The sequence below is a fragment of the Stegodyphus dumicola genome, chromosome 11, assembly GCF_044657685.1.
Source record: "Stegodyphus dumicola isolate Sdum_Otavi_A_Nest chromosome 11, ASM4465768v1".
Taxonomy (NCBI): Eukaryota; Metazoa; Arthropoda; class Arachnida; order Araneae; family Eresidae; genus Stegodyphus; species Stegodyphus dumicola.
In genome coordinates, this window is record NC_140778.1 from 99,358,996 (window position 1) to 99,386,124 (window position 27,129).

A 27,129-nucleotide genomic window follows, 5' to 3' on the forward strand; every position below is an offset into this window, starting at 1 on the left:
TTTATCAATATAATGCTTGCAGTGGTATATGATTTATTTGTTCTATTTTTCTTTTTCGGGTCTTGCTTCGTTTGGTCATTAAATCAATCGTTCTACAGTCGTTATCCAGTTCTGGCTCTTTTCGCAGTTCATCCGGTTTCCTTTTCGGGTTTGACAGTTCTTTTCCGGTTCCTGCTGGTTTTGCAGATTTGGATTCTTTTCCGTTTTTTGCTTCTTTTCCAGGTATTGCGTCTTTTCTGACTCATCTATCTTTCCAGTTCTGGCATCTTTTCCGGCTCTTGCTTCTTTCTCATTTTTTGCATTTTTTCCAGTTTCTTCTTCTTTTTCAGTTCTTCTTTGTTTTTTAGTTTTTGCATTTTTTCCAGTTTCTTCTGCCTTTTCAGTTCTTCTTTGTTCACTTGTTTTTGTATCTCTTCCAGTTGTTTCTCTATTTTCAGTTCTTCTTTCTTTTCTAGTTTTTGTATCTCTTCCAGTTTTTTCTTGTTTTTCAGGTCTTCTTTCTTTTCTGGTTTTTGAATCCATTCCAGTGTTTGCTTCTTTTCTAGTTACTGTTGCTTCTCCAGTTTTTGTTTGTTTTTCAGTTCTTCCTTCTTTTCCAGTTTTTGCATCTTTTTCTGCTTTTTCAGTTCTTCTTTGTTTTTTAGTTTTTGCATTTTTTCCAGTTCCTTCTGCCTTTTCAGTTCTTCTTTGTTCACTTGTTTTTGTATCTCTTCCAGTTGTTTCTCTATTTTCAGTTCTTCTTTCTTTTCTAGTTTTTGTATCTCTTCCAGTTTTTTCTTGTTTTTCAGTTCTTCTTTCTTTTCTAGTTTTTGAATCCATTCCAGTGTTTGCTTCTTTTTCAGTTCTTGCTTCTTTTCTACTTTCTGTTGCTTCTCCAGTTTTTGTTTGTTTTTCAGTTCTTCCTTCTTTTCCAGTTTTTGCTTCTTTTTCTGCTTTTTCATTTCTTCTTTGTTTTTTAGTTTTTGCATTTTTTCCAGTTCCTTCTGCCTTTTCAGTTCTTCTTTGTTCGCTTGTTTTTGTATCTCTTCCAGTAGTTTCTCCATTTTCAGTTCTTCTTTCTTTTCTAGTTTTTGTATCTCTTCCAGTAGTTTCTCCATTTTCAGTTCTTCTTTCTTTTCTAGTTTTTGTATCCCTTCCAGTTTTTTCTTGTTTTTCAGTTCTTCTTTCTTTTCTAGTTTTTGAATCCATTCCAGTGTTTGCTTTATTTTCAGGTCTTGCTTCTTTTTCAGGTCTTGCTTCTTTTCTAGTTTCTGTTGCTTCTCCAGTTTTTGTTTGTTTTTCAGTTCTTCCTTCTTTTCCAGTTTTTGCTTCTTTTTCTGCTCTTGTTTCATTTTCAGTTCTTGCTTCTTTTCCAGTTTTTGCTTCGCTTCCTGCTCTTGCTTCTTTTTCAGTTCTTGCTTCTTTTCCAGTTCTTGTATCTTCTCCGGTTCTTGCTTCTTTTCTAGTTTTTGTATCTTTTCCAGCTTTTGCTTCTTTTTCATTTCTTGCTTCTTTTCTAGTTTTTGTGTCAATTCCAGTTTTTTCTTGTTTTTCAGTTCTTGCTTCTTTTCCAGTTTCTCCTTCTTTTCTAGTTTCTCCTTCTTTTCCGGTTCTTCCTTTTTATTCAGTTCTTGTTTCTTTTCCAGTTCTTGCATCTTTTCCGGTTCTCGCTTCTTTTCTAGTTCTCTCTCGTTTTCCAGTTTTTGCTCCTTTTCATGATCACAAGGAGGGTTTTCCAATCTACAAAATAATCAGTATATCTATTTTTCAGTAGTAAAAAAGTGAAAGTAATGCAACGACGATCACGTTTAACATGTACAACACTTTAATATTTAGATACTATATAGCACTTTGGGCTCAGTTTCATAGGGAAAAATCTCCCCGTAGATTTATTGCCTGACAGAATATTTTTCTACAAAGGGCGAATTTGTTGTTTTCGTTATAAGGACCTAAAGCCAAGCAGAGAAGTTAAAGAATTTGGCGTGATTTGTATGCAATAAGCGACCACCATGAATCTCACGTAGAGTGTGATAATTTGCAATGTTTCAGTGCCTTACTTTTCCTTACTTAATTTTTACATAAGTTGTAATAATAATAATAGTAATAATAAACAGGTGGCTTAAAAACAGAGGGAAACAATGGGGAAAATTGCAAAATAGGAGAAAAAATGAATCTGAAATCAAAAATGAAACAACTACAAAAAAAGGATGGAAAAAGCATCTTAGAAGATATACACGTAACGTTCTTTCTGAATCAGAAAAACCTGTATTTAAACGAGAATAAGATATTTTAAATTTCTTCAATTTTTGTATAATTTACTTACGTATTTTGTATTTTAACCTTTTCTTATTATTATCCCAGTAGAGGTAACCTTACACATCATTACATTATCTCCGAGTTTCCTCATTTAAGTCATCTTTCTCTCAGAACAATCCCTTTGCATCGCTGGCTGCACAGGTTTCAAATTTTCTCTCGTTATTCCAAATTCGGAAAATATTGCTGGTCTATTTCGTCGTCCAGCAGAGCAGCACTAGGAGTTTTGCCACCATTTGTTTTCAATTGAAAATTTTATTCTCATTCTTCAGTTACATTCTTTAAGTTTTAATTATTTATACAGGAAGAAAGAAAGAAATCAAACACAGTAAAACAAATTAGGAAAAGAAATATCTGTTTTCTCCTATATTTATTGTTACCTGTAATTTCTTTTGCCTGTTCCATTAAATTTATTGAAGGAAAATTTGCTAAGTTTTTCAAAATGTATTTCCTAAATCCTTATGCGAATTAAGCCTTTCTGAGCGTTTCGGCTAATGGCCGAAATCACTTTAATGGCTTTCACAATGTAATGTTTGAATATTGACAGCTGCCTATACTGAAATATTTTCTCCATTGTCCTCGAAAAAAGAAGTATTAAAGTTCCAGGAGATTTTACAATGAAGGACACACATTTCTTATTTGAAGGGCAAGAGGAAAAAAAAGATATTTTCGGATGGGAATATGTAGCATTGTAAACACCGTGTTTCTAAATTTCATCATATAGTAGCAACACTTGAATCATAAGTAATTATGCACATATATGAGAGAGACGACATCGAGGAAAAATGAAATGGCAAAACAGGGCCGAAACAACTTTCCTGGCCGGTACAAACAGCACAAAACACAAGAAAGAACGGACACCAATTATGCTTAGCACAAGAGAAATTAAAAAATAGGAACAAAATTAGACACTTATGGACCTCAAAGAAGGTGTTCGAAATTAAGACCTGCACCCTGATGCAGGTATCACATCTCTCGCACATCGACCATAAGATGTTCTGGAAAATACTGTGCATCCTCAGGACTTTCCCAGCAGCTGCCACGATATGTGCCACAAGTTCCTGTTGGACTTCTAACAGGGGTTTCGTGCACGAATGTGTTGAATTACCCCAAGCGGAAGTGATAATGCAAGTGAGGTCTCGTGATCATGCTGAACAATGCACTGGACTACCCCTACCAAACCCATGTTTAGGATACTTTCCTAAGGAACTTTCGAATACTTTCTTTGATGACAATCCAATGTTTTTGTTCTTATTTCTTAGTTTTCGCTGCGCTAAGAATAATAAAGAAATATCTTTACACTGTTCGTACCCTATTTTTCTTGTGTTGTCTCTCGTCACTATAGCGCCAGGAAAGCTTTTCCGACCATGCATTGCAATAATCGATTATATATATATATATAATTTATTTCCTAAACAATATTGATTAATTGATTATATTATCTCCTATGTTTAATTAAATTAGAATTATTTTAAAAGAGTGAATCCATACTGGTAAGTTATATTTCGAAAGATGTTTTGAAGTAATTTGAAAGCAAAATGTTAATAATGTTTTTGGTTAATAATGTTAATAATGTTTAGCAAAATGCAAAATGTTAATAATGGGGACTAAAGTTAAATCATCATGAAGAATAAAATTTCAATTGTAAAAGGAAAATTAAAAACATGTAATCATTGTCATTGATCGGAAATTAATTGACTTTTCAAGGGGAACAAACCAACTCCCATTCAACGAACAATAATTGATAAAAATACGTAAATACGAAGGTGTTTCGTCTTTACTCGAGTTATAAGTTAAAGCCGAACCGGCAATTCTAGTCAGGCCAAATATCTCCGCGAATAGAAGGGATCATGATCCAATGCTTATACTCAAAGAAGTTTTTCTTATGAAGCAATTTAGTCGATTCAATTTGGAGTAAAAATCACAATCTGTAGAGAAATCCGATATAACCTGAGTAACCGTCCCCGACACCTTCATGTTTATGCATTTGAGTTCTATATTATTTTTAAAAATTAAACATTGGAAATTCAATTTGGAGTAAAAAGCAAAATCTGTAGAGAAAGCCGATATAACCCGAGCAACCGTGCCCGACTCCTTCATGTTTATGCTTTTGAGTTCTATATTATTTGTAAAAATTAAACATTGGAAATTGTTATTATGAAATCGAATTCAAAGTAAAGTTGAAATAAACATAGAAGATTACAAAATAAGATAAATAATGCAAAGTTTGTAAAAACAAATCAAAGACAATATAAAGTAATATAAAAAAATGTAAAAAATAATATATAATAAGAATAGTGCATGTACATGAAGATATAAAGGCCAGAAAAGGTATTAAGTAACTTACATTCTTTCTAGTGGGGGAGTTGGCAAAGTATTTTCTTCATGTCTGACTCATAAGTGTTGGGTGTCCGAAAATTCTTAGCGGCAGTGGGGGCTTTGAATAATATCAGTCGGTAAGACTTGGGTGAAGTAATTTATGGTAGTGGGTTGGACTCGGAATTCTTGAGGGATGTATTATGTGGAGTTCTTATTTGAGGGAGACTGTCTGTTAAGATTTTTTTGAAAATACTAGTAAATGGAAATTAATTAATTTCTGGCTAATTGTCGTGTCGCAATGATTAAGAATTTAAGAAAGAAAAAAAGGAATTTTTACTGTCCAAGAGCTATTAGACAGACTAAAGTCATGAAATAGGCCCATTTTTTTAGTAACAGTATAGTAACAGCATGAGTCTGAAGACAATTAGGTTTTTACAATATATACAATTGAGTAATTACACTATATACAAATCCTTCAACTGATAGTCATCCAACTTATACCGCCTTCTCAGGTTTAGGAACAAATTATCATATCCCTATCAGTTACATGATTTAGAGTGAGTATTTAACGCCTGCTCTTTTAAGGCAATGGTTGATAAATTGAATGGGTATTAGATTATTTTTGAGAATTTTAATAAGGAGCAAAATTTCGCGTTGTAAATCTATTGTATCTGTGCATATAATTTTAATTCGTTGTATTTGATTAATTATAGTATTGTTAATTACTTTTTTGGATATGTTGGAGTTCCAATTTATTAATTTGTTAGTACTGAAATTGAAGTTTCTTGTTTTGTCAAAAAGTAAAATTTTTTTGTAGTTAATGATTTTAAGATCTAGAAAGTCTATGCTATTTTGTGAATTATTAGTTTTATTAAGTGTAAGACAATTCGGATAAATCTCGGAGTGTTCAATTTTATCAAAATTATTAATTGTAATAAGGTCATCAATATATCTGTAGGTGTGTTTGTAGTAATTTAACTCTTGTGGTTGTAGATTTTTTTGGAAGTTAAAGTCTTTGACAAATAAAAAGATATTACAGATCGAGGTGCTGGAATATAAGACCATTGGCAATCCTCTGACTTGTTTAAAAATTTGATTTTGAAACTTGATGTAGTTATGAAAAAGTGTGCATTTTAGGTAGGTTTCCCATTTGTCAAGAGTCATAATATTGAGCATATCAGGGAAGAGTTTAGTTAGATCAAGTAGACTGGTATAGATTTCTTCTAGAGGAGGTGAGGTATATAAGTTTTCAAAGTCATAGCAATTAATGTTTTGGATGTTAATGGTTTGAATAGTATTAATGACAGGAGTGTTATTATGAATGATCCAGGATTGTTATGATTAGTGTTACAATCATTGAAAATAAATTTACAGATTTTATTAAGTTGAATTGAAAAATAATAGTCTACATTTTTCTTGTAATTTATTAGTTCCATTAGCAATAAATCTGAATTTTAATTGTGCTTTATGGAATTTGGGAATCGCATAAAGATTAGTAAACCTGTTGTAGTTTGCATTGAAAGTAATATTGAGTTTCTTATGAAAAGTTTTAAACCTGTTTATTATAGATGTTTCTGTAAGGTTGGCTAATTGATAAGTAGTTGCGTTGAGAAGTTCTTTATGAATAATTTCTGCGTAGAATTGTTTTCATATAATGCTAAAGTTATTAGTTGTTTAACTATTTTTGTAATAGTAAAAAGCTGTTTTAATTTTTTAATATCTGATGTAAGTTGCGACCAATTCAGTGTACTTTTAAACTTGAGGTGACTGATTTCGGTGGATATGCGTTGAAGAATTTTGGCTTTCCATTTTTAGAAGATATCTATGGGTAAATTCAGTTGATAGCTTGCTTTAACTATAACTTTGTTGATGTTGTTTTCGAAAGTCTTGTAACAGAAATTTGTAGTCATGTTTCTGACTGGTCTAAATTTTGTACCATAACTCATTAGTGTTTTAAGTTGATGGTTTTGTATGATATTCAGGTTGCCAGTAATTACATGCTGGTGATGAGAATCCACGTAATTGCTGCAAATTGGTGTCTTACAATGTCATTCTGCTGTTTCATCTATTTCATGGTGGTTAGTCAGCAAGTTGCTTAAGGTCCTTTGATATTTAAATGCAACCATAGGTAATGTATCAACTGCGGGGAAGTAATCTTTACAATCTCTGATGATACTTGAGAAATGAATATTGCCAAACTGCGGATGTAGAAAATTGACTTTAAAATAAATTTTGCGTTGAGTGAGACTATTAGAGAGTCCGAAAAAACTAAAATCGAGAATCATGTCTTTAATGATTTGTATGTCGTCGTAGCTTTATTGAATGAATTTTTTTAGTTTGATAAGGAATTTATTAGTACAGGAGTGTAACAGTTGAGAAGTTTCTTGGGAAAGTTGTCTGACTCAAAGAAACATTTCAATTGTTTTTTCAATGCAAATGTATCCAAAGTGGATAAAAATCTCGCATTTTTATTTTGCTTCCTCTTATTCCTCTCTGCGTTTTGTTGCTGTAGTGCTTAAATTGGCTGCAAATAGTGTTCTTAGAAGTATCTCTATGACTACGTATATAAGTGTTAAGTCCATATGGATAAAGTGAACGTTGTTTTAGTATATAGAGAGATTCCTGAAAAATTCGTGTTTTGTGATTGGGTATTATATCTAGTATCTGAAGTTGAACAGAGTTGAAGTCATGGTGTTTAAAGTGCTCTAATTGCTCTAATTCTGCTGTATTGAGTTGTGATGGTGTACTTATTTTAATGCTATTTTTTGTGCGTTGAATTTTTTATTTAAGCTCTATGGTTATGGATTAGAAAGTTAAGATTGTTTTTAGTCTGTCCTATATATTTTATATGTCAAGTGCCGCATGTAATCATGTAAATACAGTTAAATGTTTTTCATAAAAATTGTATTTTGGGTTTACCTGTAGCAGGCATGGCGTTAAATTTTCAAGTTTTTCATCTAGTGGAATGACATTTAATGATTTCAATTTCAGATAAACTAGCAAGATATAAAAGTAAGGAGGCTGCTAACCTTCAATACAGTAAAGTTTTTGTATAAGAACTTTATAAAACTTAAAAATTAAAATATTAAAAAAGAAGATTGGTGGTAATATATAAAGTGGGTACATTAGGCAAGAGATAAATAGCGCTAATAGCTGCTATTTAGCATATCCAATGTTGTATGATCTTAAATTCATTAAGTGCGAAAAGAAGTTACAATTACTTGCGCAATTGCTGCAAAGTTAGTTAATAATAATTTATTTCCTAAACAATATTGATTAATTGATTATATTATCTCCTAAGTTTAATTAAAGTAGAATTATTTTAAAAGAGTGAATCCATACTGGTAAGTTATATTTGGAAAGATGTTTTGAAGTAATTTGAAAGCAAAATGTTAATAATGTTTTAACGGGGACTAGAGTTAAATCATCATGAAGAATAAAATTTCAATTGTAAAAGGAAAATCATATATATATATATATATATAATAGTTATATAAATATATATATATATATATATATATATATAATCTTTATATATATATATATATATATATATATATATCTTACCGTGAAAGACCGAAATTGCAGAATGTCGACTTTCACCGGAGAATGTCAAAATTCACCAAATACGTCGGTGAAAGATCGAATATTGCATTACATTCTTGTACATTTGGATCCTCACCGGTGTATGTCGACACTCACGGATGTGTTCTGGGGTAGGTTGAAAAGAGAGGAGTATATGTACACGCTGTCATTGCAAAAGGAAGTGTTCCACAAATAAATGCTGTTGTAAAAGCAAGGGCCTCTTGTGCAATTGAAAGTGTCATAAGAGTTTAAGTTTTTGCAATAAATAAGATTTGAATCACGTAATTTAGTAAGTTTTAAACTTCTATTATTTTCCTTTCTCATTTTGAATGTACAGTGTGTTTTAAGTTCTTATATTCTTAAGTTCTTAATTTAAGTGCGTTTTTTCATGACCGAATTACGGAGAAAATATAATATTCTTATGTGTTCAACATTCACCATTAGTAAATGGTGAATGTTGACATTTACCGGTGTAAGTCAGAAATAAGAGTATTTGGAAAATATTTCGGACATACACAAGCGACTATGTGAATGTTGACATTCACCGGTGAAAGTCGACATTCTCCAGATTTTGGCGTTTCACCATAACATATATACGATAAACGTATATATATAGATATATATGTATATGTGTGTGTGTGTGAATTAATGTTATTAATTCTGATCGCACGTATTGATCTATAATACAGAGCAAATTTGGCAGATAAATAAGATAAAATATTCAGATTTATTTCAGTTCACATTTGCGGCCCCAATTCATTTGACATTCTAAACCTACCTATTTCTAGAATATTTATATTTCTCATATTGTTGAAATAGAAAGAATGTAGCACGACGTCGTGTCAGACGTGACAGAGATAGAAAAAATGTGCATAGTTCTACAATATTGTGGCTTAGTAAGAGAAATATTTGATTCAGGAAATTTTATATTCCCAGTTAGCTAGGTCATCATCTTTATGTAAAAATCATGTGATGTGTATATATATGTCTACATAAATATATTTTAATTAATTAATTTTTGTTTTTTAATTTTCTATTAATTCAAAATTATTTAATATTATACATTAAAAAATAATTGCAATGAAAAGTTGGAATCTCGAAATTTTTATTATGGTTGATAAGTACATTCTCAAAACTCGAGCTAAATAATATTATAAATCTCTGTAAATCTAGAAATATATAGTCTAACAGAAACAGATGAAGAGAACAATTTATATTAGATTTGTTCCGAAAAGTGTATAGGATGGATTTCAGTGTTTACTTAATTTGTTTTACATACATATATATTATTATTTATAAACATAAAGTCCTTTTTGTCTTTGTTACTCTAATTATATAAACTATTTGACATTCAACAACTAATTTCATAACAACTTCTCATTCACAAATTTTACAAACTGGCCGTTTAAACACGTGTATTTTGTATATTAGCTTTCTGTTTAGATATTTCATTACTTAATGCAATAACATTTCCTCATAATGAAAAGGTATGAAAATAAATTTGAATTCTTCACAATATGATTTTCCAGCTTAAACATTTATAATATATTTTTGTAATGAAGGAATGAAAAAAACATTAAGCATTATAAATCTGAAAACGTATTATTTTCCAGACCAGCGTTTTTGTCAAAAAATTATTAAATGTGTAATTAAACTGGACCTGAAAAATTATGTTTTGTTTTGTTATTTTTTCCGAAAAGACTTACGTCTCCGACACGTATTGCAATCTTAAACATTGGGGATCCAATTCTTCTAGTAGTTGTTAGCTGTAGTAAATTTCTGCTTTTCCTTCTTCTTCTTCAAATAGACGTCGATAATTATTTGCGCTGAAACATTTTTATTTTATTAAATATATATGTTCATATGTTTGAATTCATTAATTTAATAAATGATTACTTATACGTTTTTTGTCAAAAGTAGTAAGTTACAGTTTGCGAGCATTTTTACAGATTGTCAAAGATTTTTAAACGCTCAATGTTCCACGAAGAAAATATCTTTACTTATTCAAAATCTTTTAAAAACAATAAATATGGAAATGAATATTCCTCTTATTAGCCTAAATTCCATTATGAGAATATACAGGTATAATAGGAAATGAAGCTGCTGGCACCAACAGCTCAGGATGCCATATTAAAAGGTCTGATTGACATCTATCATCTCAAATCAAACCATGCAATCAGGAAAAAATTTTCCAAACACGTTTTAATAAAATAACAAACAGGATGGGACGAGATAGATACAAGAAGATTGCTCGACGGTTCCCTCCTGCAAGTATCCCTATAAAGAATAAATTTTTTTCTCCAATTAGATTTGCAACAAGTCATGGAAAGTTCCCATTTTATTACCGGAGATTCTTAAGAAGCACGTAAAATGCGAGCGCGAAAAACCTGCAAATCTAGAAAACCTAAGCTTTATAAATGGCACTCTCCCTTACTTTCCCTTCTTAGAAAAAATAACCAGGATTTGCATCAAAAATTCCAGAGAAACGTGTTTCTACAATATGAAGTGTGTGTCTCCACTTCAACAATTTATGAAATATATTATTGAAAGTGAAGGGACTGTGATTATAAGTATCTAATCATATTACAAAAGTGAATAAGCATATATTTAAGAACAAGAAAATTTTTTAAACGTTGGATCCGTTGACCATGCTGATGAAATTACCAGTCGAGCGCAATTAATCAATGTTTGGGATCTCAACCTGATGGCTGCGTATGCTGAGTCGATGACTGATCATTCATTTGGACAATTTCTGCACAGGATTAAAAATTGCCTTCCTACAGACTTCTTCACTTAACGGGCCATGCGTTCAAAACACAGATTTACACGTTAACTGAAATGTATAAAAAATTAGCGAAAACAAAAAAAGTATTTAAACGCACAATATCTCTTCGGATCTTCTTATGTTCCTGATTATTACATCTGCTGAAAACAATTTAATACGTTTAAATGCAATTACATTTCATTAAAGTGATCTATTAATTGTTTAACAGTTCTCTGCTGTTGACTTCAATAAATTTAATGATGTTTGGTATTTCATTTGTTTCCAGCAACACCTAGTCTCCTTTGCAAAGAAAATTAATATTAACTTTTGTAATTAAGAAATGATTTAGATGAAAAATTAAATTGGACTGGAGATAATGTCTCGGTTGTTTTCGTTAAAGTCCCTGTCAAAATGTAAACCTTAGTTCGTGCGTATTTAAATGAGGTAGAAAAAGGTAGAATTAAGGGAGGTTTTAGACTAGAACGTGTACGGCTTGCTGAAGGACACATTACCAGTTCAAATTCTACGATAGCAGTCTGTCTTTATTGTTGTATATTCTTGGCAATAGTACTTGTCCTCCTCGTATATGATTCAGTGAACTTCGCGTTAATAATTTCTCGGCAGCCTTTGGGCTAGCTTAATATTTAGCTAATTTTTTTTAATAGAAATACCTTACTTTTAAATTGCAAAAAAAAAATATAAAATCATGCGTTTAAAAATCGCGATGCAGTCTTAACTGGTGGCATATCTATATATATATATATTTTTCATTTTTCTATTCAGTCGTTTTTCAGCTAATCACCTCAACGCTCAGTTTTCTTACTAAGATGGCTTTAAAAACTTATTTTGCCTTCTTAATATTAACACTCTGTGCGTTTACTTTATTTATTAAATATGATACTTTTTGCCCCTTAGACCACCTAAAATTGGATTCAACTACAAAATTACATTATATTTCACAGCAGCATAAATTTAGAATATCCGATAAACGGTCTCGCGTGCTGGAAATAAAAATGTTTTATTCGGTACAGTGTTGCCACTGCTCGTTGGGTTTGTTAATAAAAAATTTGTTTTACAAAATATGAAATAGGTAATAATTCCAAATTCGGCTTTCCATGGGGCCTTGCTGGGGTGAAGGGCAGCGCTAGTCTAAATCTGATGGTTATCGGAACAGTTGTTTCTTCACAGTGCGGAAAACCTACATACATCCACGCAGATTCTTCTTATTGAATTCCTTTAAATAAAATACAGTGCGATAATATTTGGTGGGAATAATCTGAAAACTGATACAGCGCATTTAAATGTTTCGAATCAAACTGTCGTTTCGAGACTGATATCCCGTTCAAGATAAACGTCCATTTTGGGGTAATAAGTACAATATGCGAAACAACTGCAAAATTAACAAAAAAAGCTATTGTAGAGAATTCAATCGCAAAAAGAGAATGATTCAATCGCAAAAAGAGATGACACCAAATTACGTGTAATTACGGAGGAGGTGATTAGGCTACAGGCGAGGTTGAGAATGTTTTGACTTTTATATTTGAAATGGTAAATTTCCTTTATTAACTGTTATTAGCTATTGTTGTATGTATAATATCCAATCTGTACAAGCAGAATTCATAAACAGTGCAAGAATGCATTTAATCATTTAAACAGTCCCCTGTGCCAAACGACTCGCAAACATTTTACCAATAAGTTAAGAAATTTCGAAAATATACGAAAAAATTTTTGGTATGAAAGTGTTTCTTCAGGAAAGGGCTCTTTCAGTTTCACAAGAGTAATACTTGACTAACAAGTCTGATATCCAAATTAATATGGGTTTCGTAATACTTAATAAATATTTTTAGAGCCACAGCGCATTTAGAGAGGGGCCTTGCAAAGATCAACATTAGAATTATACGTATCGAGTGCTCTTGGAAAAATTAGTAGCCTTCAGAGATGCTATTTTATAAATGTTTGTAGCAAAGGGGAATTAATATTTGTTAAATTCATTTTATCGTTTAGGCTACTAAGTCGATATTTGAACTTTTTCCTTTTATTAAGGTACTGTTAAATAGTTTAAATTTGTTTTCATTTTTCATACTAAGCCGCATCATGGAAGAAAGAGATTGCTTACCAGTCGACAATGCATGTTTTTAATTATTTTTCCTTTAATGATCTTTTTTAAAACTTTTGTATGGGAACTTATATTATTTCATTAAAATTTTTTGAAATTGATTTGATAAGATCGAATGAAGTGTCAAGAATTTAAGAAAATGCTAAACACTTCTCTGACTCCGATAAAATTAACATTTAATTTTCATTTCTCATATCGAAATTCACAAATAGGAAACCAGGCATTGTTCTTTTTCATTTCATGGTGTTCTAATTTTTCCACTTAAACTGAACTTTATCAGAAACTAGATGATGGTGCAATAAATCGATGTCATCGAAACGACACTACTATATTAGTAGTGTTCTTTATAGGAAATTATCAATATTATAGGTTTTTATAAACAAGATTTTATGCCACTGTTTACATTAACATCCACACGTTTGATATTTTAATATAAATATTTAATTTTCCTTTGCAGTTAATAACAAAACTTTTGCCTTAGTATATGGCTCTACAATTGCATTGCTTTTATTTCTGAGAATGCATATTTTTATAGTTATTATATCCAGGCTCACCCCAAACCCAATACGGTAATTTAAGTAAAGTGTCCGTGAATATCTGTAGGTTGATGTCGAAGAATATAAAGCCGTAGATGGCAACACAGGGAATATCTGAAGACAGCGTAGACGCATTGTATTTTAATATTAATTAAACAAATCTTGTACTCTATATATAGAAAGAATTGCCCGCTTATTGCATACCAGTTTTCTCGTCCGCCTATACTGTATAAAAGTTTCTTGCTCAGGACACATTTAGTTTCTAAGTTTAGTTGTTTTACTTTTTTGAATGGAACTGCATTGCTTCTTAGATATAAAGCGTTGGTTTTGTAATGTCTTGGTGTGGAGAAAATGTTTTTCCGTGATTACTAATTTTATGTAACATATATCCGAACTTGTTGGAAAGGTGAGTGCCGACATTTCTCCGTTTAGTGTTACATGTGTGAACTTATAAGAAACTTCCGAAATTCTTATCTAAGGAAATTTTTCTCAAAAATATGGGTAAACCTGACCGGCTTCATGAAGTAAAAATTTCAGCAATTTGAACGTTTTATTGCGAAACGTTCTTTCCCGGAGGACATTGCACCAAGCTCCAGTTTTTTATTGTTCCATTTACGGGGATTAAGAAGGCTAATGAGCACGTAACCCAGTGAACCAGCTGTTGTGTCGATGGCGAAAAGGAAGAAGGCAGACAATAAATTGCTATAAAAGTTGCTTAATTTTGAACTCTCCACTCCCACGATTTAGACTCCGTGCATGTTCTTCCTTGCTTATTGACGCTGAAAAATTAAACTGTGTAGATTAGAGATGATGGGATGAACATAAATCTGAATAAAATTACATGAAAGAGAGAAGCCGAATAAACAGTGAAAGATTCCTTGGGAGATGTGTTGCAAACGGCCTACTTCCGTTTACTAGCGTATTTTTGACATCTTCGCTGACATTGAATTTACAGATGAAACTCCTACTAAATTTCTTTAAGAATGCTTTACTATTCCCAAATTCAGGATCTCGGTGCAGTTATTTATTGCATAATTCAGCAAACCTGAATTTTTTATGCAAAATTCTAAGTGGCAGAGCGAGCAGGAATTGTGTAGAAAATTGATGTAGTTTTATTCCGGGATAAAATTTTCTTACAAAGTGAAATATCTAGTACTATTACACTTTCCAGTTTCCTCCTCTCGTATTGCAGTTTTAAAGCATTATTTTTATTCCTTCCCATTTCAACTAAAACTGTCAGTGAAATTAAGTCACTAAACATTGTGGTCGAGCGGAAACAAATAAGAAAAGCTACCTTCAATATCGATGCAGTGGTGAATAGGAAAAATTTGACAGAAGCAAAGATTTAGAAATAAAATATTTAGGAATGAGATTACTATGAACGAGTGCTACTTCAACGAGTGTTTCGTAAAGTTAATTTAAAATAAAAACTCGGATGCAAATTTAAAGGTTCAAATCCCGCGAACGGGCTGGCTGCATGGACGTTTTCGTAATTTTCGCCATGTGTAACGTGCATACGAGCCAGTTTCCCTTAGAAAGTCCTCCACGAAGGCATCCCTCCCTTTAGGCAGATAGCTCTCGTGTGCTTTGCCATAATTGAATAATCCAATCCAATCCAATCTGAGAGCAAATTTGAGAGCAAAATGTTTGAAACGGCTGGTTCGGACAGACAATTACGGATGATCTGCTCGGAGGATTCGACAGAAGGAGAGAGGCTTGTGACTCGATTAGTTTTCATTATTATCATTTTTTTCTTTTCTGCGAACAAAACGGGGAAATCCCTTTTTATGTCTATGTATAAATTAGAGTAATGTAACATTTCCACTTGTGTGAAATATCGAAAAAGATCTCGACATTGAATGATCCGTGCTCCGATTATTTCAACTGTAACGTGCACTTTGTAACCTAGTGGGTTGCAATATATTGAATCTCGAGAACATAGAGTCCGCGATTTTATTTTTCGTTAAGTACGGATACCAAAATTTTGAAAGCAAAACGAAAGTCGCATTTAGGGTACAGAAATAGCTCAGTCGTATTTAGGGTGCAGATTTAGAATAAAATCGCATTTAGGTTACAGATATTAGTCGCCCAGATATAGCTCAGAAGATTGAAAACGAAAGTTTTAAAAGTGACGAAGTCAGTACGTTGTTTAAACAAATTCAGGACAAAATTCGCACGTTTAACAAACAACTCAAGAATAAATTTCGAATTCGTTGCTAAATGATAATACGCTTCAAGATGAATATTCCGAAGAACTTTCGAAAGTGGAAGAATACCGAGACAAATTCTGTTTAATTTGGTTCGCTGTTGAAAAAATGCAAAGAAGGGAAATTCGGCTACGGAAGGAACAAAAAGCGAGCAAAAAGGGAAATTCAAACTTCCGAAAACTAGAATTGAGGAAATTTAGTGGAGAACCGAAAGACATTCTTGCCTTTTAATCCAAGTTTGAAACAATTTCACAAAGATGATGCTATTGTGGATTAAGACCAATCTCAATATCTGTTACAATGTGCGGTAGTAGATCTTAAAACGGCAAGATTGGTGACAAGTTTTCCGCCAACTAATGAAAACTATTCAAAGATAATTGCACAACTTAAAGATGGCTTAGAGAGAGATTAACTTTTGTTTCAGATTTATGTACGGGATCCATTTTCCATGGTAACGAAAAATGCTGCTGATCGGATTAAATGAGATTTAGCTGAACTTTATGATTTACTTGAGAGCAAGCTCATGGCCCTCGAAAGCTCAAAGGTAGAACTAAGGAAGAATTTGCTGAATTTTTGGAGCCACTTGTTGAGTCCTGCTTACCAGAAACTGTTCAATGGATGATACTTCGTCCCAGCAAGATAGTGCGCGCTCTTTGGATAAACGTTTGTGCTTTCTTCGAAACCAAGTGCAAAGGGAGGAAAGGATTAAGCTCGCACGTAACCGGGTCGAGAGCTACCCTTTCTGCTCATTCACGTCCACATTCTGATGTTCCCTATTGCTCTACAGCTGCTGCCTTCGTAAATTTCCAAGGCAATACAGGTGTGCGGAATTTAGGTTGTATTTTTTGTTAGAAATCGCACAATTCTGCCGAATGTTTTTCTGCTCGCAAAATGTGTTTAGAAGATAAACTAGAGCCTTTGGTGCAAACGCCTGTCTATTTTCGCTGCCTACGAGTTGGACATAGCTCACAGGCCTTCAGAAAAGAAGTAAAATGTTTAACATGTGTATAAATTTCACTATACCAATATGTGCTCTAATAGCGAAACTGTAAAGCGAAATGAAACTCAAAGTACTGTTTTTGCAAGTAATGCATTGTCTAATCAGCCAACTGTTAATAAAAATGTGTATTTGCAAACATTTGATTTAAAAATAGTTTTCGAAGGTACACAACTTACAGTTCGTACGATTTTCGACAGTAGTTCACATAATCTTATCTTTCAGAAAGGGTCATCACGTTTTTGTAACTGCGTCACAAATCGAAACAAACCATTCTTGGGGAGAGAGAGACAAGTCCTAATTGCCATTTAGTGTTTGATGTTAATTTAAGAAATTTTGAGGGAACGTATGAACATAACTTTGAAGTACTTACTCATAAGAAAATATGCGAATCTGTTCCAAAAATAGTTGATCACAATACCATAAATTAAAAGGTAGAAATATCACCTTGTCTGATTTGCAAGCTAAGGAATATAACATTGAATTACTTTTAGGAGCAGATGCCATCGGGGACATTATTGCTGGCAGCTCTCTGGAAATGAACTCGGGTGTGTCTGTAGTGGCGACTGAATTCGGATACACTGTAATTGGTAAAGTAAACAGCTTATCTGAAGAATCTACTTCAGCTAATATTCTAGCATTACTGGAAAATAATTTGTTCAACAATATAGTGTCGTTGCATTCCTCTAATCTTGTGTAACCGAACTCTGGAATTTAGATGCCATTGGCATAACAGACACAACCGAAGATGTTAAACTAGAACTTGCTCACACCAACACAGTTAAGCAATTCAAAGAGATATTAAATTTTCTTTCCGATGGCCGATATGAATTGCCACCATCCTTTAAATTTGAAATTCTGTTACCTAACAATAAGTCTATGACCTTTAAAAGTCACAGAAGAATGTGTCGACGAATTAATGAGAAAATCAGTTAGATGAATATAAGGTAGTTTTTGAAGCAACGGGAAGATCTTAAAGTAATAGAAAAGAATTTAGTATGCTTGATTTTTTTCGCCATTTATTTTAACAGAATGTAGCTTAGTAAGATTTTGTCCAGGTTTATTATTTGTCATAATTCTAGATTTGGAGGATGAAATTTCAAGTTTAATTTTCTTGCATTCTTGCTGGAATATGGCTATTATTTCTTGACAATTTCTTCGAAGGATTAAATGGGACCTTCCACTCATAACAAATGCGACATCATCGGCGAAAGCAGTAATTTTAGCAAAAGGAAGCCAAGCACTTTTTATAAAGAAGTTGGTGCTTTCCTAATTCAAAAAATATCTCCATATATATACATAACATACATGTAATTAATTTACACACTTACAAAAAGTATTCTTCACATGGTATCTTCAAATGGGTAGATACGATAGCTGAAAAACAAGTATCGGACTAAAGCGGAGCTGCAAAGAGCGATTTGTTGTACTGATACTTCCGTTTAATAATTCTTGTTATTCGATGCATGTAGTTTTGTTGAAATTCGTGTTACAAATTGCTTTATTCTCTGATGTAAAATGAATTATCCCAAATTTTATTCAGAAGATTTAAATAACGGTTTCGATCACAATACACAGCAGTTACTAGTAAAATATCTGGATCAGTGACTTTTTGACGTCATTTAAAACGCTTAATTACAGGGCCGTAGTGCAATTCCCAACCGGCCCCAAACCCATTGTTATAGCGATATACAATAGTGGCATGATCGAAGATTCTTTGGAAATAATCGCTGTCATCGAATGACTTGCATATTCTATTTAAGTAATCATAGTCATCAGCTTTTAATATTCGTTGCAAATAATCATTGTCATCGAATAATCATTGTAAAGAATTATTCTCATCGGATAATCATTGAAAACAATCTTTGTCGTTACATAAAGGGGCATAATAGCTGATGTATAAAGAATTGTACTCAAATTCTCAATAAAACAATCGAATATGTATTGCAATTTATCATATGATCATTATTTACAGGAATGATTCTTAAATGATTTCGACCTACGGCTCCTAATGACGCCGAGGAAAACTTGCGCAACTGTGACAAAAAGAAGATTTTAAAATACAATAAAAGCTTGAAAGCTAGGAAAAATGTCTGAATTTAATTTCCTTTTGTTTAAATGAAGCTTAATGTTTTTAAAGGAAACTGAATATAACGTCATTGTATGTCGAAAATCTTTCGTTAATATCAGTATTTTAAATGAATAGCTGCTTTTGGCAACTTTTATGTTTCACCTTTGGATACGTGACACGATATGCTATCGCTACGTTAATTCCTTTATTGAGATTTTGAAATTTTGTTATATTGAAATAAATTTAAATCATAAACTCTAATGTATTACCTGAAGTGTCAAAGGTCTTTGCTTCCTGAGTTGGCAAGAAAAATTTATTTACGAATCGCTGGTTGCTTGGAAAGAATGAATACATTTTCTTCATAATGAAATGTTTCTATGCAGTTTATGCTATTCTAATTTTATTTATAAAAATTTAATTTCTTTTATTGTATAGTTCCTTTCTGAGTAGAAGTTTAAACTTCTGTAGGTATTTAACGTAATTTAGATGCAATGTTACTTTACTACAGTTACATAATTTTTTTTTCAATTTACTAAAATGCCTGAACGCAAGAAGACAGCACAAATGTTACAGCGAGCTACATACAAATGAAGTAAGAAACACTAGGAAACTCAGCAGGCAAGTACAAGAAAACTTGCGAGCTTCAGAAATGAATGAAGATACAACTAGAAACTCAGCAGGCAAGCATAGTGACAAGAAAGCTTACACATTCAAGAAAGTGAAGAAGAAACGAATAGGAGTTCCAGCAGATAAGCAGCAACTCAAGAAACTTCGCGTGCTAAAACTGTATCAGAAACTAGTAGAACACACAAAAGACATTCAGAAAAACAAGAAACACTGCGTGCTCCGGAAAGGGAAGCCGAAGCGAAACGGAGGCCCATTAGATAAGTGGAACGTCAACAGAATATGCGCGATGAAGAGAAGCGATGAAGATAAGTTGCGCGATGAAGATACGTTGGAAGTAAACGAAGGATACAAGACTCTCCGCGTTACCGTAAGATTCGACAGGAAATACCAGAACAGCTCAAGAACCTGCATAAACAACTCAAGACGCTGCAGATTACGAACAATTTCGGTTCGAAGAGGCAGAGCTTGTACGAGAAAACAAGCTTCGCAAGAACGCATTAAGAACTCTTCACAATGCAGGAAGTTTACTTTGAGCAACACACTGTATACATAGAAATAGTAGACATATATAGTAAAGATTTTGCTTTGGCAACAGCCCCCTAGTAAAATGTATGAAGTTTATATTGGTATCTCACAATACCTAAACGAAATTTTTCTATTTACTTCTTCATTTTCTATTTTCTTAAATTTTTTATCAGTAATCCTGTCTATATATTATAGATATCAAAATCAGAAAATTTAATTAATTATCTTTAAATGTATCTAAGTAATGAAAACTTCGCCCCTGTTCATACCGAAACAACACGATGTAATTGTAGATAGCTAGAAAGTAAAATGTATTCAGCAGGCTGTACAGCAAGCGACATGTATAAATGGTGATAACACAAGAATGGTATTTAATGTTATATACTGGCAGAGTTTTAAAATAAGAACATATACATCAGTGTTTTAAAAATACGAATTTTGCATCAAATTGCAAAACAAATATCTTAAAATCTGCCTTTTCATGCATAAGAGTTCAGCATTCGGAAAATTATATTTTCGTAAACGGTTTAGCAAAAATAACAAAAATTATTGCCTTGAGAAATGGATAATCTTGGTATGAATCCGAATTACGCCAATACTACCCGTCAATGGTTGTTTTGAACACGCCCTTAATGTATATATATATAACCCTTAAAAAACGTAAAGTGAGTGAATCTACTATCCGAGTGTGTAATAGTATGATAATGCTATGTCGTATGAACATAACTTCTTGCATTGTAAATAATCTGTAATATTATGATAATGCTATGTCGTATGAACATAACGTTTTGCATTGTAAATAATCTGTAATAGTATGATAATGCTATGTCCTATGAACATAACTTCTTGCATTGTAAATAATCTGTAATAGTATGATAATGGTATGTCCTATGAACATAAATTCTTGCATTGTAAATAATCTGTAATAGTATGATAATGCTATGTCCTATGTGTTGAAGTATGTTGTAACAGTATGTTGCGCTATGTCCTAAACGTTGTTAGTGCTATGTCCTAAACGTTGTTAGTGCTATGTCCTATGTTTACTGTAATCAGGTCCCCTGTGTCCAGAGAGCTAGTACATGGGGGCTATACCATTTTTGTCAATGGCGATGGCGTGGTGCCCCCTGTACTTGTTCCTGTCCTGTCCTGTCCTATCCGAGTGTGTCTTTATGTCTTGAGAATTTAAGAAATAAGAAATGCATTTATCAATCTGGATAAAGATAACGCTATTGCCCGAATAACAACGTTTATTTAACACTTGATATAACCAATTTCATATACATCTTGAAAGAAAAAGATAAATTTCCTAATCAGATTCTACCAATTGCAGAAAAAAGACAGAAATAATGGAATTTCTAATAACACTACAAGTAACATACCGAGGAATAAATTGCGCGGCAAAACTGATGCAATCTACAATATGTAAACCAAAAAATTTAGGTTCCGCTATAGAAATGCAATAGAATGAGAAATGAAACTATGATGAGATTTATAATGAAAAATTTACCATAAAGTATTAATATATGATATTAGTAAATATATACTTTTAATACTACTCATTTAAATATGCTGAAACTTTCATAATATTCATTACTTACAAACGCTTTTTCATCCATCGAAGCATAGCACAAGCCATTCTCAATTCAGTGCTGGTGCACGTCAATAAAATAAGGATAAATCCAAATTTTCACAAAAAATCAATCGCTTTGACTCGTTTCTCAAAAACGTTTACCTACAAATGCAGTATTAATATAACACATCAATATAATTCTGGATCATAAAATCTCCAAACAACGCATTAAACGCAAAAAATCGCATTAAGGCAGAATGAAGAATTTTCACTCTTACAATGGCTTTTACAACAATATACAATAGAATCTAATTTCTAAACTAAGTGTTCATTGTTACACCATATTTCATTCTTGAGGAATCTTTCATGGTTGTTCAGTAATTCTGACTGTTAACTGGTTTAAATCGAATTATGATTTCATATATATGCACAGACTTATATATGTATATATTAATACGTATCTGTAGTAACATACATCATCTTATTATATGTAGGCGCATAATTCTAAATTAATTATTCTAGTCAACATAATTTATATATTGATAGCATCAGACTTTAAAAATTATTTATTACTATCTGCTTGCTAACTATTATATAATTACGTACAGTGGTACCTCGACATACGAGTTTAATTCGTTTCGTAACCTTGCTCGTATCTCAAAGCAATTTTCCCCATTGAAATAATTCGAAATGCCATTAATCTGTGCCAGCTCTCAAATCACGACCTCAGTTGTTTTTGTTAAGTGTTTTCGAATAAGGAAAATGTATTTTCTTATTCAAAAACAAGTATAAGAAATATGTATTTTCTTATTCAAAAACAAGAAAAAACAATTATTTATAAATAACAAATACATATTCTATAAAAACATAATTAAAAGAAAAAGTGAAGTGCCTACGGAAGCGCTTAATTTTTGTCTCTGGTCTTCGCTTTTCTCGTCATGCTCTGCTCATTTTCACCCGCAGATCGTTTAAAAAACTGTCGAAGGAGGTTTGTTTCTTCCTCCGTGTCAAGGCTGCACGACTAGTTGCTACTTTTTCGCGTTGATTTTTAACCACGCACTCTACAACTTTCTCCCACATTCCCAAGAACTAAGATCACGCTCTCTAGAAGAATTTCGGCTCGACAGCAGTTGTCGCCCAACAGTGGCGGAGGGGTAAAATCGCTGAGCACTGGTAGTTTCAAACTGGTTTCGATTCTAGGCGAATAGGTTGACTGCATGGGAGGTTTCGGAGTTTTGCCTATGTGTAACGTGTATATTAGCCAGATTCCCTTAGAATGTTCTCCACGAAGGCATCCTTCATCCTAGGCAGATAGCGCAAGTGTGCTTCGTTATAATCAACTAAATCAAACCAAACACCAGAATTGCCTGTATGGCACAGACAGACTAAACACTTGTCGAGCACCGAAGCTAGAATCCTAAGATTCGAGGACGAATACGAAGGTTGTGGAAACCGGCTTTCCTATCTCCATGCCAGAAAACCGCTAAGCGGAAAATATTTTCAAGTTTCTTGTGGTGAGTAGGCGAAATAAAGCAGGATTACGATTATCGTAGGATTTACGTTATAATCATGATGGTAAAGTGATGTAATTATATTAAAATCATGACCAGTATATGAAATTATTCGTCAAAGTTTTGGACTGATTTTGGTATATATGGTTCGAAGGTAGCATTTATGACATTGAAGCATCCTTTTTGAATATTTATATAAATATGTCGCGAGACTTCTCAACTAAGGTGAGATCGTTATAGTCAAGGTCGATTATGCTGACATTTTCTCAAGTCAGTAAATTGACCAAAGTATTATACTTTGGTACTTTAGTTTTACACTAATGTTGAGAGGAAATAAATGTTTCTTTGCTCTTATCTGTTCCGTAATAGAGTTCCAGGTAGAGTGTGATATATGTAGGGATTATAGCGATGTTCAAAGTAAAAAGTATACAGGAAAGAAAAGTGACAAAAAGAAAAATGTGCCTTAAGTTATAGTTGATTTCTTTCTTTCAGCAAATCATGTATATTCTAAACGCGATCGTCTAATACAATAACCAAAATTTCTCAACACATCGCGGCATAAAAATACATAGCAACGAATTTTCAAGCATAATTTTTTTATAAACTAACATATTTACATTTTTGTGAAGTAGCATATTTACATGTATACGAAATGAAAAACAGATATGAGGTAATAATAAAAAACTAAATAAAATATGCTCCCAAATAAAGACGTTAAGGCAATAATTGCTACACAAAGACAGAAAGTTGGTAACTAAACTGAGAACTTTTACGGCGAAGACATTTATTAGTTCAAAAATCTATAAATATGTCAAAATAGTATAAATTCTATGTAGAAATGTTAGCAAAGATACTGTTACGAATTTGGTATTTAAAAAGCTAATGTTAGTTTAATTATAAATTAAATGGTTTTATTTCTCGCGCAGTGCAGCGCGTGACGAATATTAAAAGAAAGCTAAGCAGGAAAATTGAAAATACAAGAGCGCGTGCATTAAATAAATAAATATCTCTTTTTGATTTCGAGAAAGTACTGGAAAATTCTAGCGTGTGATTTTAAAATCTTATAAAAGGAGGAAAACATCTCATTTCGCAGTAGTTGCTTAGTTTGTTGTTGTTTAGAAAACTGCTCTTGTTGATTGTAGCGAATTCGCGGATTAGCGTTCTTTAGCTGTTTTGAATTACGTTCTATTGGACATTTCAGTAGTTAAAAGATACCTACTGTGAGATATTGTAATACTGCATGATAATTTGAGAAAATGTAAGCATTTTTGTTGTGATAATAATAAATTTTTGTTCATTTTTCATCGGACTTGTGCATTCATTTCATAACGAACTCGTACGCACGCAACAATTTTTGGTGTCAGAAGTGGGATTTGAATGCCAATAACAAGAGCGATGGAAGAGCAATTAAGGCAGTTGATCTCAGCCTTTGCTCGTTGAAAGAAGATACGAAATCTAATCAGGAAAGGATTGAAGAGGGACAAGAATCCGTTAAAGAAGAGATAAAGGCCATTCAAGCTGGTCAATTAACTTTTAAAGACGAAATAAAAGCCGTACAAGTAAAGATTGAAGAAAGTCAATACGAAATGAAAAGAGAAATTGCCTGCATAATGGAAACCAAATTCGATGCTATGGAAGGCAGAATAGATGTGGTTGAAAATAAAGTTGGGCAAATTGAAGAAAAAGTTTCTTCTGTAAAAGGTCAAATTGATGAAAGAGTTTCTTCGGTGAAAAAGGAAATAGAAAGAGTTTCTTCTGTAAAAGACCATATAGAAGAGCGAGTTTCTGCCGTCGAGCAACAAATTGATGATAGGGTTTCAGCAGTTGCGAAAGAAGTTAATACTTTAAAGAAGAGCATAGCGAACGAAAGAAGCAAATCTGAGGGTTTAAATTCTTACCGATGCCTGCTCGTCCATCTCTGAAGATATCCACATATGATGGGAAGACATCCTGGCAAGTGTATAAAACACAATTTTCTATCGTTTAGGATGCGAATGGATGGGATTCCCAAACTAAGGCCTGCCATCTCGCCGCTTCTCTGAGAGCAGACGCTGCGGATATCCTGCAGACGCTTCCAGAAAACCAAAGATTTGACTTCGAAGCTTTATCCGGCGCATTGGAACTGCGCTTTGGCGAGAAATGTTTAAAAGACTACAGCAGGCTTCAACTAAAATCCCGTCAACAGAAGCCCACCGAATCGCTCCAGGAACTCGCCACAGATGTTGAAAAGCTGTCCCACCTCGCCTTTACGGAGTGCCCGAGAGAAACGAGGGAAAACCTGTCCCTGCAGTACTTTATCGATGGCATCCGGGATCCCGAAATACAGAAGGCTCTACGAATGGCGGATGTTAAAGATTTGAAAAGCGCTTTAGTGTACGCCATGAAATTCGAGGCAGCCCAGCAAGCCACTCGTCGAGACCGCCACCCCGTGAGAGCTGCTCAAGTCCAGCAGCCAGAGAATCAAGTCACTGCTCGTCTAGACGATTTAACTAGACAACTCAACGCCTTGAGACGGAATATTGGTGATAAGAACCCGACCGTTAAGTGCTGGAACTGCCGTGCTGAAGGACACATACGACGAAACTTCAGAACACCCCAGGGCACGGATGTTAAGACCGCTCCTAGCAAGCAGCAGGGAAACTAATTAGTGGCCATCTCGTGGGGCGGAGGTTGCCAGATAATGAAAAGCCCCAGTTTAAAGCGATTCAGATTTCTGCAGTGAGAGGCGGCAGTAATGGACTTTTTGTAATAGGACAAAAAATTAATGGAGTTCCATGCAATATGACAATAGATACAGGAGCCAACGTTACGATCATCCGAAAAGATTTGGCTCCAGAATTGGGAAGCAAACTTATCTGGACGCCTGCGTTACCCTCCAGACTGTGTCCGGTGAGAAGATCGATATCGCGGAGAAAGTGAACGTTAATATCAGGTTTGGAAGTGCCGCTTACCATCACATAGCATATGTAGCAGACGTTACAGATCCTTGCATACTCGGATTAGACTTTTTAAGGAAATATAATTTTTCCTTGGACTTTAAAAATAATGAATTGCATTCTGCGTCTGAGGACATAACGTTATTTGGAATTAATAATGCAGAAGTTAAATCTGTCCACAGAATCATAGCACAAGACAATATCACAATACCGGCAAAAACAGAAATTTTACTCCCTGGCTCTATAGCCGAAAACAGAGATTTTCGCTACGGCATCATAGAATATCCCAATAACTGTAATATCCCGAAAGGAGTACTAGTAGCCTCAACACTCTTCGACTTATCGAGAATGGTTTTTCCTGTGAGAGTTGCCAATGTAACTGAGAATGCGAGAGTTATTAAGAAAGGCGACGTGGTTGCAGCATGTACTCCAGTAACCAGCGTTGAAAGAAAGAGCAACATCCCAGAACCCGTGTCCTCAGAGAGCATTACATCGGAGTTATTGCAGAATGCGCAATTAAACGATGAAGAGAAGAATGCTGCCGATCGCGTCATTAAAGATCTTCAAGTTGTTTTCTCCCGCTCGTCTTCTGACGTGGGTCGAACTAGTTTGACGCAACATAGAATCGATAAAGGCGATCATCACCCGATCAAGCAACATCCAAGACGCCTACCGTTTGCTAAACAGGAAGAGGTATGAACACTTTTAAAGGATATGGAAGAAAGCGATGTTATCGAGCCTTCAGCAAGTCCATGGGCATCTCCCATCGTTCTTGTCAGAAAGAAAGACGGCTCAACAAGATTTTGCGTTGACTATCGCCGGTTGAATGAGGTTACGAAGAAAGACAGTTACCCTCTTCCTAGAATTGACGACATTTTGGACACTCTTTCTGGAAGCAAGTGGTTCTCAACACTTGATTTAAAGAGTGGGTATTGGCAGGTAGAAATACACCCTGATGACCGAGAAAAGACGGCATTTACTACGGGACAAGGGCTTTGGCAATTCAAGGTGATGCCGTTTGGACTGTGTAATGCGCCGGCAACATTCGAACGTCTTATGGAGACTGTTTTGAA